The following is a 22,500-nucleotide window of genomic DNA, read 5'->3' as shown; positions in this document are numbered from 1 at the left end:
CAGAAACAAATAAAAGAATAAAAAAGAATGTGATTATATTCATACATTATTTATGTCTCTTGTTTGCGTATATTCATAGGTCCATAGTGGTATAAAAAATTATTGCTAACACCTACGCTTGGATCTTAATGGTAGAAATATTAATAAAAACGTTGTCCAGAAACTTCCTATTCCCATAGCACAACGTTTACATTTTCTAAGTAGTAATCAAATAGCATCAAGAATAATTCACTCTAAGAAATCTACTATACAAATAACCTTTTTATCTCCACACATCCTTTTGTGAATCATAATGCACAGGATTAGCAAATTCCTCTTCTAACAAAACCATGACCTACAGTTGATACAACTAAATAAACATGCGTAATTACAGAGCTCTATGTACTTCACTGAACACCAAACAATAGCTTCCACTTTCTCAAAACAAAAAGGTCAAATCTAAATAACACAAACAAGAAGTAAAAAAATTTGCTGACCAACTAACCTTTCCGGCTACATGTATTCTTATGGGAACACTTAAAGACTCATTGACCTAATACCTGATACACGTAAATAAACACACCTAATTGCAAACTTTTATATGCTGGACTAAACTCTGAACTATAACTTTCACATTTCCAAAGCAAACAACTTACATTTCCTATTAATGTCCACATAAAATCAACAACCTAGCGACACACCTGCTGAGCAGCTAACGTTTTTACTCATCTATAATCTTTTGTGAACCCTAAATGACCACTCCAACATCTGTATCTTGCACACCTGTGCAGACACCTGATTACAAAGTTCTACATTCATGATTGAACATCAATGATTGAATCACAACTACGTATTTAACCTATAAAATCTTCCAATATATCCCTCTATCAAAACATACCCTGCAACTTAAATATCATTCAGCAGAGCACCACCTTCCCAAGACAATTTAAAGTTCACAGAACCTACATAAAACCAAGATGAACTAAGATAAATATACTATAGTCACGTTATGGCTCTTCAGCCTTGAACTTCGAAGTGACTGTCGAAAATATTCTTATTAAAGAATATCAAAAAATATCAAAGAACCTTTGATTTTAATCTAATCTTTACTTGATTCGATCATTGGACTGCGTCTACACTAGGGCATCGCTTTATAAGGTCTTAATCGATTGAATAAAGCCTTATTTTATTGCTCTGGTTTGCAGACGCAGTAAATTATGGAAACGTATACAAACTAATACCGGTTGACATACAATGGTGGGGAATAAACACAAACACACATACATAGACATAGACATTCACATACGCGCGCGCGCGCATATACATATATCAACATATTTATGTGTGTATATAGATAGATAGATAGATAGATAGATAGATAGATAGATAGATAGATAGATATGACGATCTTTTAGCTTCCGTTTAAAAAGTCCCCTCACAACGTTTTCGTCAGCCTGAGGTCATAGCAAGATACGCTTGCCAAAGTTGCCACGCAGTGGGACTGAACCTGAAGTCTAGTGTTTTGGAAACCAAACTTCTAACCACACAGCCCTCCCAGCAAGTGTGGTGGGGAGGGGGGCGTGTGTGTGTGTGTGTGTGAGAGAGAGAGAGAGAGAGAGAGAGAGAGAGAGAGAGAGAGGGAGTATTCTAACTGAAACATAAAGAGAGAATGATTATTGCTAGTCCAAGGAGACGAACCTCACATTTTTAACCGAGTTAGCAAGACTTTCTCAATTCCATACTTCGTCCCAGCTATCATTCTTTCTTGTGATATCTTGTAAATTACCAACTGCCATTGTGGTTGCCTCTCTTGAGAACCAAACAAATAAGAAAGGGAAATAAGCTTCATCTACCCAAGAGTATATCAGATGCTTTGCCCGATCACGAAACTTCATTCGCTGAAAAGACATTTCTTTAATGAATTGTGATTGCTCTTCAACCTGTTGTGTTCCATCTACAAACTGAGAAGTGTATATATATATATATATATATATATATATATATATATATATATATATATATATATATATATATATACACAGATATAGGGCAGGGAATTGCCAATTAGTAATAAAATTAATAATTAACAATTTTGCCATAAATATCGCCATCCGTTAGAGAAAAATTTGTAGTTTGGAATCAGTAGTTCTTAAACTGCTATTTCTAAATTTTCAGTATGTTGGTGAAGCATCTCATGCTAAGCCCTATATATTTATGATTATATATATATATATATATATATATATATATATATATATATATATATATAAACATAGAGGGGACAAACAAGGACAGACAAAGGGATTAAGTCGATTACATCGACCCCAGTGCGTAACTGGTACTTAATTTATCGACCCCGAAAGGATGAAAGGCAAAGTCGACCTCGGCGGAATTTGAACTCAGAACGTGAAGACAAGACGAAATACTGCCAAGCATTTCGCCCAGTGTGCTAACGCTTCTGCCAGCTCGCCGCCTTTTCCTTGTTAAATATTGCCACTACAAACTGCCTGCTTATCCCATTCTCTTTCAAACAAATGAGGTGTTCAAATCTATTTGTCCTGCTATGTTTCTGTTTTTTATACCACGATTCAATTTCTTATTCTTCAAGATAATTGGTCAATTAATTAGCCTGGCAAGACAAGTTAAAATACATATATAAATATTTCATAATACGCGAGGTAACGTCTAATATCGCAAGGTTTTGGAAATCGATGCGATATTAACAATGAGAAATAACCTCATGGATATAATTATGAATCAATTAACTGCTAAGATTTTCAACATAAATTAATAGTATATATTTTAATTGCCAATTACGAAGGAGTAGGAATTTGTAACATTGTCGTGTAATTCGTAACATGGTTGGTTGGGAAATGATAGAGTTTATTTGATCCCGCTAGGAAACCTGTTTTAACTTATCTCTCTCACAAATTGCAGCTTAGTATGTCCATGATCTTAGACTCTGAAGGCACGGAAACGATTACGGCTTTTTGGAAATCAAATGTTATAAAAAGATATCTCACATTTCATATAAAGAATATATCAACTTTTTTTTTATGAATCAGAAATTATGTTAAATCATCCCATGGATTTCAGTTTTGTGTTTTCTCTTCTTTCAGCAGTTTTTTTTTTCTCATTCACATTGTTTTTTTCTTATCTCTACCCCCCCTCCCCCTCACGCCTCTCTCTCTCTTTCTTTTTGATATAAGAGAAATATTTCTAAGATTTAATGTTTGGTCAGTTTTGCGATATTTTATATCTTGCAAGGAAATATTTATGTCTGTGCTTGCAAAAAGAGATACATTGCGAATTTATGTTCAAAATATTGCTATTGATGAAATGTATAGCCATTTTTTCCAAAGTATAATATCTGTAGAAGACTTCAGTTGAAATTCCTATTGTTGCTTTTTTTTAATCTTTGTGTTTCCATTTTCCAAACAAAACCTATTTTGGTAAACCTGTTACAACTAATATAATCTGACATTTTCCTTTTTCTTTTTTCTTTCATTGTTTTTCCTCTTACTTTTTCAGTCATTAGACTGCAGCTATGCCGGGATACCTACTTACAGAAATTTTCCCCGATAGAATCGACCCCGGCACTTATTTTTTTTTAAGCCTGTTACTTATCCTCTCGGTCCCTTTTTCCCAACCACTAATTTACGGGAACGTAAACACATCAACACCGTTTGTTAAACGGTATGGGGGACATACACAGACACAAAGACACACACACACACACATGTATGCATGTATGTATATATATATATATATATAATAATACAAAAAATATATATGCATGTATACACACATATATGTATATACTTTCATCTACATGTGTATATAGATGCATATCAGGGTACAGGACGTTAGAACAATGAACTACAGACAACGGAACGAACACATAGGAAAACAGAAAGCCACTTGGAATTATTCATCTATATATATATATATATATATATATATATATATATATATATATATATATATATATATATATATATATATATATATATATATATATATATATATATATATATATATATATATATATGTATATATATACGACGGAATTCTTTCAGTTTCCGTCAACCAAATCCACTCATAGGATTTATTGTCAGCCCGAGGCTAAAGTAGAAGACACTTGCTTAAGGCGCCACGCAGTGGAAGTGAATTGAAGACCGTGTGGTTGGAAAGCCAGCTTCTTACTGCACAGCTACGACTGCGCCTACTTCTTTATTCGATCTGTAGATTTGTAGAAATTGCATCTAAACAACACCACATATAAAATGGAGATAACTAGGATTTGTACTTTCTAATTAACTATTTCACTCAAAATATTCAAATGTTTCAGCCGTTATGTACTTTAAAAACATACTAAAAACATTTTGTGAAAGAAAGCGCTCATCAGACTCCAACCGATGGTTTAAACCACTTCGTGAATTTTAAACGAGAACCAGGATGTTTGCAACTTTATATGATAACCTTATGATATTCACTGTTGATATAATGATTGTGTGTTTTGCCCTTAAATGTCATAATGCTTCATGACTCAGAGAGAGAAAAGCTTTTCAGAGTCAATGAATTTGTGTGAAGGTATTCGCTGACATTACGAGATCTTTTCTTGAAGAATACAGGCGCAATAGTGTCGATATCAGAAGTACTTCTCTAATACAATTTGAACCATTTAATATTCCATCCTTCTTGGAAAGCAGCTCATGTTTTAGTATGTATCATATTATGTATTTAGTATTATCATAGTATTATCTATTATGTATTATAGAAAGCCTTACTTGAAAGGTGAATTAAAATAAATGTACGATTATTTGGATATTTTGGTGTTTCTCTTTTTTACACAGTGATGGTGTAACAATCGATTTTGTCCATTTGCTGAGCCATTCTCCATTATGAAAATATTATTACAAATTTTACAAAGAATCTTAGTAAAATATTCATCATGGAGTTTTATCAGTTTTGCGTTTATGTTTCCTGTTCCAGATGATTTATTACATTATACTTTCTTAATTGCCTGAGTTACTTCTGAAGTGATTTCTTTCTCTTGCAATAGGAATTTTAATCCTTAATTGTTTTAGCACATTGCTATCTGCTTCTGCTTTGTGGATGTAAAATTCCTCACATTATTCCTTCAATCTATCAGTTACGTCCCTCGCTTTGGCTCGTAAGTTGCCATATTTATCTTCAAATACCTGACATTTAGGCACCCATTATTTGGTTAGAACTTTAACCATTTCGTACGATTTTTCTTGAGTTATTTGCTCCATGACTTCTTTCTAGTTCTTTACATTTTTCATTAACCCTCGTGTCATTTGCTGCTCAGGTTTCATCCTTTTTCACTTCCTTGCTATCCAATTTATATTTCATTCCTGTTGCTTTAGTTTCCATATTGATCCTATTCCAGAGGGCTTCCTTCTTCAAAACTGACTTTTTTTTTTTGTATTTATCCGTGGAATTTTGCTTTTTACATTTTATCGAGGATCTGTAATGATTTTTGCTGTTGCTATTTCTCCAATAATTCACACTAAATCTCGAACACTTGCATCGAATAATAAGAATAAAATGACAAATATTACTCTTATCTGTGCTTTAGAATGTCCTGTTATGTTCAGGTCTTTAGAGTTTTCTAGATTATATATTTATTCTTACGTTTTGGATCTTTTTGATCCATCTCAGCTTAATTTCTATTGTGATCATTACAAGTTTGTGATCACACATGCTTTGCCAGTTTCCAAGGTTAGCGGATGTACGTAGTCGTCTGCATTGGCAAAATCTTTATTTGTTACTTTCTCAAGCTAGTGTGCTGGTTATCCGTCGTTTCGGGCAAGGTTCTTCTTCGGTGTGAAAATGAAAATTGTTTCTTTATCCTTATCACATTAGAAATTAACTTATATCCGAGAATGATGGAGAACTGCAGATTGTTCATATATGATCCTACGTAAGAAAGAAGTACTGGGAAAAAGAAAAGTTGGAGGAAAAAGAGGAAGAGAATTTGAGATAAAATGGAAAAGAATGAGACAAAAAAATGGAGGAAAGCAGAGTTACAACGCGAAATAAAATAGCGATTTAAAGGAAGAAGAACAGAGGCGGTTGTTAGCCACAGCGTGCATTCTAACAGTGAAGCATTAAAATCCTTATCAATATTTCCTCGTAAAAATAAAGATAATACTGTACATAAATGAATCCAAAGGCGCTTTCAGTTAATGAGTCTGTGTGCATGATTTTACATGAAACGCAAGCACACACATGCACCCACACGGAGATACAACGCATCTACCACACACACACACCCACACACATATATATACATATATATACTTTATTAATAAAGCTGCTAAGACATCACGAAAACTGTACTATTTTTTCCACCTTGTTTCACATCTATGTGCTTACTCTGGTATATACATACATACATACATACATACATACATACATACATACATACATAACTGGGGGTGAGCTGGCAGAATCGTTAGCACGCCGGGCGAAATGCTTAGCGGTATTTCGCCTGCCGTTACGTTCTGAATTCAAATTCCGCCGAGGTCGACTTTGCCTTTCATCCTTCCGGAGTCGATTAAATGAGTACCAGTTACGCTCCGGGGGCGTTGTAATCGACTTAATCCCTTTGTCTGTCCTTGTTTGTCCCCTCTGTGTTTAGCTCCCTGTGGGCAATAAAGAAATATATATATATATATATATATATATATATATATATATATATATATATATATATATATATATATATATATATATATATATATATATATATATATTATTTCTTTTATTTGTTTCAGTCATTTGACTGCGGTCATGCTAGAACACCGCCTTTTGTGAACAAATCGACCCCAGGACTTATTTTTTGTAATCCTATTATTTAATCTATCGGCTCTTTTGTCGAACCGCTACGTTAGGGAGACGTAAACGCACCAACATCGGTTGTCAAGCGATGATGGGAGAACAAACACAGACATACTAACACACATATATATATATATACATATACATATACATATATACGACGGGCTTCTTTCAGTTTCCGTCTACCAAATCCACTCACAAGGTTTTAGTCGGCTCGAGGCTATAGTAGAAGACACTTACCCAAGGTGCCACGCAGTGGGACTGAGCCCGGAACCATGTGGTTGATAAGCAAGCTACTTACCACACAGCCACTATTGCGCCTATATGTCCATATCTTTATTTGTATTTTAGGAAAATGAGACAGTAACTTATAATTTTCGTCTCACTGGTTCTTTCAAACTGTAGATTAAAAGGTTAAAGTCTTCACTTATATAATTATGAAATGAACGCGAAGCTTTCAACAGATTAAAATATACGCTATGCCCTAGCAATAAAAGTACTCTTGAGAGTTAGTTTGCTTACAGCAAATATTACTGAACTCAAATCAATATTCATTCAATTATTTGAACTAAATACCATTCTACAAAATAAGATAAATAAGTACCAAATTACTTTACTTCCGTTTACCGTAAATGCTAAGCAACATCTAAACATTTGCATCTCTTTATACCTTTTAAGCGGTTATATCTCTGTAATCTAGAAATATATCAAATCCAACCTGTACCGCCAACAAAATCCATGGAATTTACACTCCCTTTCGAGCAAATCTTTTGCATTTCATCTCATGCTCTCGAGAGACATTACATCCTGTACACCTACATTTTCCTTTAAATGAATGCCATGTAACTGTGAAATCGATGATACATTTATATTGCACTAAATCGCGAAAATCAATAAATACAGTTATTTATCCTTCATGATTAATTCACAACTATACGAAACTATTTATCAGTTGTGTGGCCTCTCCCTTTCTTTCCAGTTCTCTACGGTTGTCATACAACTACCTAAATCAAAAGTATATCTTTCTCTCTCTTTATTCAGGTTCTGGAGCATTTCTTAATCTAACATTCGTTCGTAGAAATCAATAAACAGAATACATTAATGTATACCACATACTCCACGCTAATCTTAAAAAGTAGTAAACATGAATTCTTACACATTCTTCGCCGCTAATAGGTTTACAAGCAATTTTTTATAATTGTATTACACTCCATTATTTTCCGAGAAAGAACGGATCACGCATCTCTTAACCCATCTTCCTGTTATATGGCTTCGTGTGTGTGTGTGTGTGTGTGTGTTTTCCTGGTTTTATTTTTCGAATTTCCAACCGGTGAAGACAATGCTGGTTTCAATGATAAAAACAAGACGAAGTTAGACAGCATCGAAAGGAAGTCTCTTATGCATGTATGTATATTTTGGTGGATGGATGCAGACATGCATGTATATACGAATTCATATATGTATATATATATATATATATATATATATATATATGGGAGAATTTACGAAAAAAACAACAACAGGCGAGGACAGGTGGTGTAAACAACTAAAGGATGTATTAGTTTAACGCTCGGGAATAGAGAAAGTCTTTAACGTTTCGAGCTACGCTCTTCAAAAGAAAGAATAAGGAGAAAGACAAGGAGAAACACACGGAGAAAAAAAATTTGAATGTTGTGGTCAGCGATCTATCATGGCGACTGCCGGACAGAAAGTTCAAACAGGAGAGCTAAGAAAAAGGGGAGATAACAAAGGGGAAAGAAAGTTCACATATATATATATATATATATATATATATATATATATATATATATATATATATATATATATATATATATATATATATATATATATATATATGTATGTATGTATATGTATGTCTAAATAATACATTTCTAAATCTCTCAGAGAGATTTATGCATTAGTCATACGATAAAGTAGTTGTATGCTGTCAACTTAATGTGACAGTCCCATGAAGGGAATAATACTACTGCTATTTAGCCCTAGGAAGCGGTGCAGCTTCCTAGGATTAAATAGGAGTAGTATTATTCCTTTCATAGGACTGTCACATTAAGTTGACAGCATACAACTACTTTATATATATATATATATATATATATATATATATATATATATATATATATATATATATGCAGACCAATATCCATCAACTCACACACACACACATACACAGACACACACACACGCACACACACACACACACACACACACACACACACACGCACAGGCACACACACACAAATTTATATACCCATGCACACATGTTGGCAGGCGTAGGTATCATTGCATATGTGGACCATATTACGTGCTAAGCTTCTTGAATATTTTACGTATTTGCAGCAGAAAGTATTAAAGGAAATATTTCTGCTAAATTATAAAATAATGAAATACCTTACCTATCCTGTCTACGAATCGGTCTCAATAAATCGTACAACCAGTATTAGTTTATTTTTGTCTAAAAAGCATGTAGATAGAACATATAGGTAATTTAATAAATCCTGTTTTGAAAATTACAGAATCCTCATGATTCTTCAAAGAAGCTCAACATTTTGAAAAACTGGTAAGGTCTGATAGAATTAAAATATTCCTTTAGACCAAATTATCTGAACAGAAACATATTTATTACGAAAATTGTTCCGGTAGAGTATATCTAGAAATATGCCGGCATTCGGCACCAGAAAAGGAAGCCGGTATTTTGACCGAGCACTCCAACTTGCAAGCAGAACTACTTTCTTATGGGCTCAATCTAACTTTCGTCTTTTTAATTTTCTCAACTATGACCTGCAGTAACCCACAGTATTTTTATTTGTTAGATAAAATATATTTGCATCAGATGCAGGCATGGCAGTGTGGTAAGAAGCTTGCTCCCATTGACATGATTCCGGGTTCAATCCCACTGCATGACACCTTGGTCGAGTGTCTTCTACTTTATCCTCGTGCTGACCAAAATCCTGTGGGTGGATTTCGTAGACGAAAAGTAAAAGAAGCCCATCGCGTGTGTGTTTGTGTGTGTTTGTGTGTGTGCCTTTGTATCTGTGTTTCCCCCCATCACCGGTGCTGGTGTGATTACGTCCTTGTAACTTAATAGTTTGGCTAGAAAGACCGATAGGATAAGTACCAGATTTAAAATATAAGTACTGGGGTCGATTCATTCGACTAAAAATTCTGAAAGACAGTGCCCCAGCTTGGCCACAATGACTGAAACAAGTAAAAGACAAATGATGCATATTTACAGGAGATTATATATTTTCTGTTTTCATTTTTACTCGAGGAATCCGGTATCAAATATTTCAAAGTGGAAATTAATAACAAATAATCTTTAATAACGATAACATGCATATGACCTCGAAGAAATTTCTCCAAAAGTGTCACGTAGACCCTAAATACTACTAACCCTCTACAAATCTTTCATTGGACCCACAATGCAATACTGCTCTCACATATTTAGGAAATTCCGCTTTTGCACGCTACAAAGAAACGCTTCTTGAATGATTAGATCTTGTCACTCACCAACACTCACATCTCTAGCCGATAGAAGAGTTGTTTCCTTAAACTCTTGCCTAGCTGCTTTCTACCATTTCTAACACAACTACAGTGATAGAAATGATCCATGGAGCCTGCTCAACTCATCCCACTCGTTCACCACTCGTCCTCTCCTTAACTTTGCAAAGGGCTTCTACTAATAAATATACCCAGCCATTTCTACCATGAACATTAACGCTCCGGATTTCATTCCCGTGTAAACGATCTTCCTACAAGTGTCCACTTCCAACCCTATAAAACTGACATGAATAACGTTTGTTGCAAGAGACTCGGTGAGCCTACGAAGGCCGTGATCAGAGCATCTTTATTCAGAAAAAAATCAATGATATGAGAAATGTTGCTGAAGTCTCTTTCATGTTTTAGAAATGAAACGCTAGATTTAAAGTACATATAATATTGTGATTAGCAAGCCAGGTGACCGTATAAACACCTTCCTCGTCTTGGTGTGACTGAAAGTATACATGGCTAGCATAATGCAATAGCATATCCAGCTTGATATTTACCTGTTCCGATTACAAATTATACTCAAGTGTCGCAAAACGGAATTAGCAGAATTAAGGAAATCGATCGGCGTGCATCACACTAAAAAATCTGAAACGTAAACGCAAATCATGAGCTAATCAAATAACATGTACACACAAACACACACGCACGTATGAATGTATGTATGAATGCATGTACGTATGCATGTATGAATATATGCATGTATGTATGTATGTATTCGTGGAAAATTATGTACAATCCACTAAAAATAAGTATCAGAGGAATCAATGAAATCGATGAAAATACATCACCTTACAAAACTGGAAAGTAAGCACAAATTCGTGACTAATTAAACAAGATATGCATCTCGAAACGCATATATATGTATATATATATATATATATATATATATATATATATATATATATATATATGTATGTATGTATATGTATCTTTCTCTGTCTTTCTCTCTTTCTCTCTCTATATATACGTATATATATATATATATATATATGCAATGTGTGTGTGTGTGTGTGTGTGTGTGTGTGTGTGTGTGTGTGTGTGTGTGTGTGTGTGTGTGCGTGCGCGCGTATGTGTGTATCATATATATAATTTAGATATACGAACAGATCTTGTATTCGCAGAAATTGGATTTCGATTCTTGTCTTCCACGGCTGTAATTTAGAAACAAAACTTGACGCATTGTCTCTTGTATGGTTGAAAGACGGTTATAATTGTTTTGCATTGGAAGATATCATTAAAAGGAACCTACGCTATACACTATGTCATATTGGTATTTGCAAATTTGAATGCAAAGCAGAAATTATGTTATTTGGTATCATATTTTGTATATTGGAAACGCCAATGCGACTTATTTCGAGAATAAGGCCTGCTTTTCCTTTCCGTTAATGAATTTCCACGATGAAAATGTTACACAGAAAAACTTCCACAGCAATATCCTACAGACTTTAGAATAGATATTAGGTTGACAAGAAAGTTCTTGCGGAATTTTTAATTTTGGTTTTAAAGGATGTATTTTCAAATTTATTTTCGTTAAATTATTTTGACTTTATATATAATTTTAAAGCCTGTTTTTCGCTCTATCTAATCGTGTTACTCTTTTTCCTTTTGAATAATTAGGCCTTTTTTGGTGTGGGAACGTTGAATGCATGAACAAAAAGCAAATTCGCACAATTTTCTTATTCCAGTACAAGCTAGACCGAAAAGCTGCTGAAACAGCTCGCGATATCAACGATGCGTTTGGCCCAGGAACCACTAATGAACGTACAGCACAATGGTGGTTCAAGAAATTTCGTAACGGTGACGCGAGAGTTGAAGATGATAAGCACAGTGGTCGACCATCGGATGTTGACAACGATCAACTATGAGCCTTAGTCAAAGCTAATCCACGCACTACTGTTCGAGAGCTTGCTTCTGAATTAGATGTAACGTATACGACAATTTCCAACCGCTTGAAAGAGATTGGGAAAACAAAAATAATTGAGAAATGGATGCTGCATGAATTGAACGACAACCAAAAGAAAAAACGCTGTTTTGAAGTGCTGTCTTCCCTTCTTTTACGCAACAAGAACGACCCGTTTCTCGACCGGATTGTGACTTGCGATGAAACGTGGATTCGTTACGACAACCGGTGACGCTCAGTTTAGTGGTTGGACACCGACGAAGCTCCACGGCACTTCCCGAAGCCAAAGTTGCACCAAAAGAAGGTCATGGTGGCTGTTTGGTGGTCTGCAGCCGGTCTCATCCATCACTGCTTTTTGGAACCAGGCGAAACCATTACGGCGGAGAAGTACTGTCAGCAAATGGATGAAATGCATAAGAAACTCCGACAACAACAGCTAGCATCGATCAATAGAAAAGAACCAACTCTTCTCCACGACAACGCTAGGCCGCACGTCGCTCAACTGACCCCGCAGAAGCTGAACGAATTGGGCTACGAAACTCTGCCTCATCCGCCATACTCACCAGATCTCTCGCCTACCGACTACAACTTTTTCAAGCATCTCGACAACTTCCTGCGTGAGAAATGCTTCAAAAATCAAGACGATGCCAAACATGCCTTCAACGACTTCATCGCCACCAGAACGCAGGAATTTTACGCTATTGACATTTGTGATTCTGATGGTGTTTATTAATAAAGTTTTGTTTGAGTCGAGATATGTGCATCTGAATTTAAAGGTTAAAAACCGCAAGAACTTTCTTGACAACCTAATAAAATATTCTTTCGTATTTCGTTCGCAACCTGCTGAGAGCATCACTAAATCAATTTATTTCAGCAGAAAGGCTTAGAAGGAAGTGCATTTAAAGTAATATTAACTTTAACTAAACCTAAAACAGAAATATGATCAGTCAATCAACATACATGAAGCTTGTATTTGAAAATTCACTTTATGAACTAAAATTTACCAGAGTAATCCTGCAGAATGTCTTAACAGTAAGTCGTTGATATATCTTCTGTGAAATCTTTTGCCTAAATCTTTGTTGAAATCACAAAGCTTTTCTGAAAAGTGATTTAAGCGACAACGGACATAATGCACCTTGTTGCAAATGTTACTGTGAAATATATGAATTCAGACTTGTCTGCTTTATGTTGAGCAAGAAAGTGTTTGACCCTACAGAACAAACTGTGAGTTTGCATAAGAGCCAATGTTGTCCATTGGCTCTCAGAAATGTGGAAGTTTGATAAGCCCTCTAATGAGGAAACCATAAAATATCTCTGCTTTATGTTTCTACCTACTCAGCCCAGGGAATTCACTTCATAGACAAATAAATATCTTAAATTTTCTATGCTTTTATTAAGAGATTTTGAGAAGAAATAGGTTGATTCATAAACATTTGTTTTTTTTAATTGTGTGTGTGATATAGTATTAGCATTAATATTGTTATTATAATTTTACAAAATATAATTTAATATGGCATGTAATTAATTTGCGAGTTTCTGGTTACAACACAAATACTGATGCCATTATTTTTCTTATTTTTTGCAATCAGCTTCCGAAATATACCCAGCAATAGTTCAGCTTTCTATGGTAACAAATCCTGTGGGGCGGGTCATTGATATATATATATACAAACAATTGCAAATAGAAAATTACAACTATAAAGAAGCTTGCTTCCCAACCACATAATTGCGGATTCAGTCCCAATGCGTGGCACATTGGGTAAATGTCTTTTACTATAACTTCGGGCCGACCAAAGCCGTGTGAGTGGATTTGGTATACGCAAACTTAAATAAGCACGTCAAATATATGTGTGTGTGTGTGTTTGCCCCCCCCCCATTGTTGCTTGACAACCGGTGTTTGTATGTTTACGCCCCTGTAACAGATCGCTAGAATAAGTACTAGACTAAAGAATAAGTCCTGGGGTCGAATTGCTCGAAAAAAAACACTTCAAGACGATGCTCCAGCAAGACAGCAGTCAAATGACTAAAACAGGTAAAGGAATAAAAGAATGAAAGAAAAAAAGAACACAGACAGAGAAAGAGCATGCAAATACAAATATGAAATTACATGTTAATATAAATACATATATGTATATATGTGTAGCGTCAAGGTCAGCACACCCGCGTGTATTAACGTAAAATTACACAAGAGTATGCTCCAGCATATAGGCTCAAGATCTTGAGGCTCCGAGTGTGGTGTAGTATAAATGATAACACAAATGGACTAAGGCTCACTACATTTGTTTCAGATGTGTTTTTTTTTTATGGATGAACAATTCAATTACATCATTTAAAGATAAAAAATCCGTTTTCTGCAGGTGAATAAAAATTAGATTTGACATTTAGGATTTTCACACAAAGACTATAAAATGTACATTGCCTCTCTCATGTCGGTGCCGGTTGAGAAAAATGAAGGAAGGATAATTTGATATATATATTAATAAGTATTAATATTAATATATATAGTAATAAATCTATCCACATCAGCAGAGAAAGGAGAAAGAAGAAAAATGCTCACATCCAAATGGGGGGACTGAGAACCTATATATGTGTGTGTGTGTGTGTGTGTGTGTGTGTGTATGTGTGTGTGTGTGTGTGTGTGTGTGTGTGTGTGTGTGTGTGTGTGTGTGTGTGTGTGTGTGTGTGTGCATGCTCCTGAGAGAGAGAGAGAGAAGAAAGCAGAAAAGACTATTTAAAAAATATTTAGTAACTTGACCTTACCTACGTTTTATTATATGTACTATAAATCTATTGTGATCAACTTAACTTTGGACTATAATACTTTTCCTCCACACAGGTTTCCATCGGATATACAAGAATACGATCTGTATGTTTTGTAGTTAGATGTTGTACAACTTAAATCGAACTATATAATTATACATGTGCGTGTGCGTGTGCGTGTGTGTCTCCGTGTGTCTGTGTCCGTGTGCATGCTTCTATTCATATATTCATATATATATCTATATATATACACACACACACACACACACAGAAAGAAAGAAAGAAAGATAGATAGATAGATAGATAGATAGATAGATAGATAGATAGATAGATAGATAGATAGATAGATAGATAGATTCGAACAATTGAGAACAATTTGTTGAATTCTGTGTATAGTTTTTTTATTAAACAACAAATAAAATTACAGCCATTATCTTCTGCTCTCACAAAGTATTTTGATGATTATGATAACAAAACAGAAACATGAAAACACCAGAAGAACAAATATGAAGCTAGCTTAAAACAAGACACTGAATAGATTACGACATACAATACGGTGTATGTGTGGATGGGGAGTGTATGCATGTATGTCTGTGGTGGTTTTCGTATGTTTTATACATCATCATCGGTTGAAACAAAACTGGTGTTATGTGAAAATATATTAAACAAACATTGAAACAAAAACCGATAATGAATTAGTGTGATAACTATGATCGAGTAAAAGGCTCTGAAAGTAGTACTCCTGCTTGGACGTACTCTAATGATTATAACCAGTAGAAGAATTGAAGGTATAAAAGCATATTAAACAAAATAGCACAAGTGAAGGAATACACAACAACCGTCCCACTAACCTACCCAATGGTTCCTACACAGCAATAATGGTCTAATAATGTACTTTTAAGCGGAACCAATAATTGTTTGAATACAATACAGATGACTTCACAAAGGATTGCTTTGTTATGCCTATGCGTGGGTTTGTACCATCGAGAATATATGCGCATATGTTTATGATTCTGTATAGTTCATCAGTTATGAGACTGTTTTTCTGTGTGTAGTTGTCTTGTTATTATTATGCCCGTACAACTAGCTTCGTCTAAGCGCTTATCTTCATGTACGCCAATGAAATTATATACATTTACATCTATTTCATTTTCCCTCTATCTCTTTCTATCTCGGTATCTCTCTCATTATGTATGCTATGCATTTTGTCGGTCTACCTCTCATTACATTTTCCTGTTCTTCCTTACTTCCACCTCTTTTTGTTCTTTTCCTTTCTTTCCATACTTACAGGCATTATGCATATGCATACATATACAAATATATATATATGTATTAATATATATATATATATATGTATGTATATATATATTCACAAACATATATATATATATACATAAACACACACACATATATATATATATATATATATTCATAAATATATATATATATATATATATATATATATATATATACATTCATATATATATGTATATATATTCATAAATATATATATATATATATGTATATATATGTATATATATATATATATATATATATATATATATATATATATATATATATATATTCATAAATATATAGATAAATACACACACACGCACATGTATATGTATAATTGTTGGTATGTGTGTATGTATGTATGTATGTATGTATGTATGTATATGTATCACATGTACAAATTACTTGTGCATTATTCTAAATGCATACTTTTTTGAACAGCAGTTTTTTTCTTCGTATTATTTCTTGTTCGCGTTTATTGTTTTCTAGTTTTTCCCTTATCTATATTTTTGTGTGAGCAAACGATTTTCTGCAGACGCTCACAATTTTGTAAATATTTTTTTCTGCATTTTGTTCGCTACATGTGTTTGTTTTCGGATATATTGTTATATAATCCCAGTTGTATTTAATCTGCTTTTAAAACTGCTGAGACATGATTCGTAGCAACTCATCTTTGTTTCGTTTTCTACAACGGTTTCGTTCCAACAAAATAACATTGTCAATTCTATATTCTTCTCCATGCATATCTATTTAATTCATTTTATTTTATTTATACTTATTTTATTGATATCTCGAAATGTCAAGGCCTCACGGTTAGACAAGGCGATCATCAACGATGGTTTTTTTTTTTTTTTTTTCAATATAAGCTGGTAGAATTGTAAGCAAATCGGATCAAATGCTTAGCGTCATTTTTTCCGGTTCCTTACGCTCTAGGTTCAAATACTTGCGAGGTCGACTTTACCGTTCATCGTTCAGGGAGCAGCAGTGGAGCTCCGGTGTCGATGTCATTGACTGACCCTCCGTCAAAATTACTGGACTTTTGCCAAACATTTCTCATGAGTAACTATCGCACATAACAATATAGCTTCATTCTTGTTGCTGCTGTTCTTGCTGTAGTTTAGCCCTAGATCATACATGACCTTGAAGGCTTACCAAGATATTTTGAATCTTAGGTTTCATAAATTCATTCGGATTTCATTGCACAGTTCTACTCAAATGTAGTTCTTGATACTAATTACAAAAATTTCAAAACGGGTGGAAACGATTGTTAAAATTACTCGCAACTGTTTCTTTGAGTATAATAAAAATCTATGAATCTTCAAAGATAGAAAACTTATACAATATTAGCCAAGCAGATCGATCGATCCATTCTCAATATTTTCGACATTGGCATCAAAAAATACATCTGTGAGAAATTTCCTATAAAAGGGAGAAGAGAACCATAAATTCTTACAATTGTAAATAGCCCAACGATTTCTTTACTTATTTCTTTTATGTTGAAATTTAGGTTGTTCTTTCTATGAAATATCTTATCTAGATATCCTTCTATCATATTTTTATATTAATTTTCACCTGGCCATTGCTTAATATCACTTGCTATTCTTTTTTAATATTTACCGGAATACCATTAATACGAAAGCATATCTAAAATTTAAATGATACCGGGTGTTCAAAACCTCTCTCCGCAGTGAATTTTTTTCCATCCTGCGCATCACAATGGCGCTACTTCAAGAGTTTTTCGTGAACGGATTATTTCGAAGGGATTTTGGCCACCAAGATCACCTGATTTAACACCGCCAGACTTTCTGGGGAGCAAGTAAAGGATCAGTGTACAAGAATTGCCCAAAAACCATTAAATACATACTGCGGAGAGACTTTTTGAACACACTAGAGATGAGTGTGTGTGTGTGTGTGTGTGTGTGTGTTATTTCTTTACTACCCACAAGGGGCTACACACAGAGGGGATAAACAAGGACAGACAAACGGATCAAGTCGATTATATAGACCCCAGTTCGTAACTGGTACTTATTTAATCGACCCCGAAAGGATAAAAGGCAAAGTCGACCTCGGCGGAATTTGAACTCAGAACGTAGCGGCAGACGAAATACCGCTAAGCATTTCGCCCGGCGTGCTAACGTTTCTGCCAGCTCTGCCAGATGAGTGTGTGTGTGTGTGTGTTTGTGTGTTTGTGTGCATGTGTGTGTGTGTGTGTGTGTGCAAGTGTTTGCTTGTTGTTCCCTAACATTGAGTGATAACCTATATTAGTTAATGTCCCTATAATGCAGCGACTGGGCAGAGAGATCAGAAAAATAAGAATCAATCTTAAAACAAAACTAATAATTTTTTCAACTAAAACTCCATTAAGGCGGTGCACAAGTATGTGGCCGCTGTCCGATGACTGGAACAAGGAACAGATTCAGGATTCATCTTAATTTGAATACGAAGAAGGGGTATTCGTTTGTTCACAAGCGAGACTGACCTGTTTAGTAGAACGTTGCTTCTATTAACTGCCAACGATGCCTATCCTATATCGATTGTTTACAAATCCGCTCAATTACATTTTGCCCTTGGCACATTAGAATATCGAAATAGTGAAAGTTGGAAAGAGAGAAAACACCACCAACGGAACAACGTGAAATAAAGTACCCCTCCGGAGAATGCCTCAGCCAGTTCAGAAATCGAAACAATAACTTTGCGGTTGTGATCATAAACCCATAAGTGTATGTCTGCGTGTCTTACACACACAAAATAAACTTAAATTTGCGCATACATTTGTATAAACATATTCAATGCGTTCTTTTTATGTAAATGAATTTTATAAAATGCAAGCAAATACGTAATCCGATCGATGTACATGCCTGTATATGTATATGTGTATGTATGTATATATATATATATATATATATATATATATATATATATATATATATATATATATATATATATATATATATAGAGAGAGAGAGAGAGAGAGAGAGAGAGAGAGAGAGAGAGAGAGAGAGAGATTTACAAGGAATACATCCTGGGGTCGACAGCATGGCCGCAGTCGGGTGGTTTTAGTCGAAGAAATCGACCCCAGGATGTATTCCTTGTAAACCTATTACTTATTTTATCGACCCCTTTTGCCGAACCGCTATTTACTCCAGACGAAGGTAAAATAACGAACGCTGGAGAAAAAGATAGAAGAGAGAGACAGATAGGATACGTGCAGTTTTATGATAGCCCTGAAGGAAAAGACAGATGATCACGTGAGGAAAAGAAAGATGGACGATGGTCACGTGTGAGAAACGAAAGAGAGCAAAGGAGAAAGAGGGAGAGAGAGAGAGAGAGAGAGAGAGAGAGAGAGAGAGACAGACAGACAGATAGAAAAGGGTGAAGAGGGGAAATAAAGGAATTAAAGAAAGGATGAGAGGGAAAACGATAGGGAAAGAGAACAGCAGAGAGTAGAGTCGCATCAAAAATATTAAGATGAACTTACTTCGAAATGGATGCCTGGCGTTCAACCAAATAAGATAAATAATATATATATATATATATATATATATATATATTCATGCATACATATATGCATACATACATACATACATACATACATACATACATACATACATACATACATACATACATAATTTAAATATATTTACCACGTAGGATGAAGACTATAAAGTTTCGAGGCTTTCCGTTTATCTAAAAGTGTAGTCAAGAGGAAGAAACGATAACCCCAAACACAATCTCTCCCTATATACTTTCATGCGGAAGACAATACTACAAACGTCAGACATACCACTTACGGCAAATTAACTTTACTTATCTTCAACTTTACTTTTGTTTAATTTTTCAAAACCAAATCGTTATTATTTTCTTGAGATACTGAATATTACACTACGTGTATGTATGTGTGTTGCTTCTATGTAAATAAATATATGTATACGACTATATATAAATATGTATATGTATATGTGTGTATTGAGGGGGCGGTGGTGAAAAGTTCCTGATTTTGCGTAAAAGAAAATACAAGAGTAAAAGTGTTGTGTGTGGGGGCGGGTTTGTACACAGCTGCCCAGCAGATGTTAACATAAAGCTGAAGATCAGTGAAAAAGAGAATACCTATTCTAAACTATTGAAAATCTGCAGATTACAAGTTCAGGTTTATACCTGGAATTATTGGGGCCCTGCGATATGTAACACACTGCCTAAATACCATCTTGAGAAATTAGGCTTCTCGAAACCAGAAAAGAGAAGCTAATTCGAAGACTACAGATCCAATCCATTACTGGAACTGTAAAACTTTCCAGAAGTTTATCATCTAAATATATATGAACATGTCTTGATATGTAACTATATGCATGAGAATACATACATAAAACATAGAAATCTGAACATACATACATACATACATACATATATACATAAAAAACAAAAATACTGTTGTTGATGTTGAAATTCCAATGAAAGAACCTTGGATTTAGGTAAGAAACTGGTTCCTTCTCTATTGGCAAGAAATCGTGAAATAAACTGAATAATAACATAAATACATAAAACAATAGAGTGGTTTATATATGTTTTGTAAATGGAGCAGTGATAATTATTTGGATAAATAATCGACGAAATATAGAGAATCACAGAAATATATAGTAAACTTCTATGTTACATATAACGTGCAATGAAAACAAGAACAAATCTGACACAAAAACACGGGAAAGTTTGTCAAAATTAACTCACGAAATACGATTTGAAAAGTTTGAGGAGAGAAAAGACAGAAACGAGGAATTCAATCAATTTAAAGTTGTAACACAAAAGACAGAAACGAAGAATTCAATCAATTTAAAGATAAAGCAGCAATTTCAAATGGGAGCAATTTATACAAGTGTTCATAACAAAAACCATGTGTATAACGTATAACATAATCGATAGAGCATTTCGTGAAGGTAATAGACGTTCTCCGAGATTATATAAGGACAAGTGGTATTGTCTGGTAGTTTTCATAAATTTCCAAGTATCAATAACATTGCTTCAAATATATAGCTGATGATCTACCGAATAATTATCACTGCAACATATATAAATGAATATTTATATTGTAGTTTTCTGAAAGTTCAGTTCTGTTTGAAACAAAGAGTAACGGCTTTCAGCTGCCATAATACTACACACACACACACACAGACTCATATATATATATGTATATATAACCAATTAACGACGTAGGGTGAGGTGTACCTATATATATATATATATATATATATATATATATATATATATGCGTATGTATATAGACAGATAGACAGAGAGAGAGAGAGAGAGAGAGAGAGAGAGAGAGAGAGAGAGACAGACAGACAGACAGACAGACAGACAGACAGACAGACAGATAAATAAATTTAGCGAGACAAACGCTAAATAGTGCTCAATGAGAATATATACATTTATACATTTTTAAAAACTTAATTTATACAAATTAGAAAAATGACCCAAAGTTCAAACGTTTTATGCATGGTACTTATCAAATTGTCAATATGCGCAATACGTTAAATCTGCCGCACTTGGATCACAATTATATCGTGTTTAAAATGTATATATTTAATAAAATTAATAAAGATCAGGAGAACGGAGGTCTACACACCTATACTTTCTCCTGGTTTTTATTAATTCCATTATTTTCTCTCCAGAAGTTATACAGTATCTAAAACGACGTTCGGATTTACCAAACGAGGAAAATAACCAAGTCTAGTAAGTCATCAGTTACTCGAGTATCACCAACATTCGCTTGTCTACTCTAAGCACAAGGCCCGTAACTTTTGGGAAGAGGACCAGGTAATTAATTTATCGACTCCGAAAGGGAAAGAGGCAAAGTCAACCTCAAAGTAATTTGAACGCAGAATGTAAAGACATACGAAATACAGCTAGGCGGTTCACCTGGCGTGTTAACGTTTCTGCCACCTCGCCGCCTTTATATATATGTATATTATATGTAATATATATGTAGTATTATATGTAATAAACATATATATATGGGGTGGCTGTGTGGTAAGTAGCTTGCTCATGAACTACATGGTTCCGGGTTCAGTCCCACAGCGTGGCACCTTGGGCAAGTGTCTTCTACCATAGCCTTGGGCCGACCAAAGCCTTGTGAG

General features: G+C 34.4%; 1 protein-coding gene across 16 annotated transcripts in view; it reads right to left on the bottom strand.

Annotated features, from left to right (window-relative positions):
• LOC106875208 (dual specificity calcium/calmodulin-dependent 3',5'-cyclic nucleotide phosphodiesterase 1A) overlaps positions 1-22,500 on the bottom strand; it is a 1,569,442-nt gene that overhangs the window by 1,287,278 nt on the left and 259,664 nt on the right. The gene's annotated exons all lie outside the window — the stretch shown is intronic.

This window comes from Octopus bimaculoides, chromosome 1 (assembly GCF_046866305.1).
Source record: "Octopus bimaculoides isolate indiv1 chromosome 1, ASM4686630v1, whole genome shotgun sequence".
Taxonomy (NCBI): domain Eukaryota; kingdom Metazoa; phylum Mollusca; class Cephalopoda; order Octopoda; family Octopodidae; genus Octopus; species Octopus bimaculoides.
The sequence above is the reverse complement of the archived record's forward strand: the minus strand, read 5'-3'. Positions and strand labels throughout refer to the sequence as shown.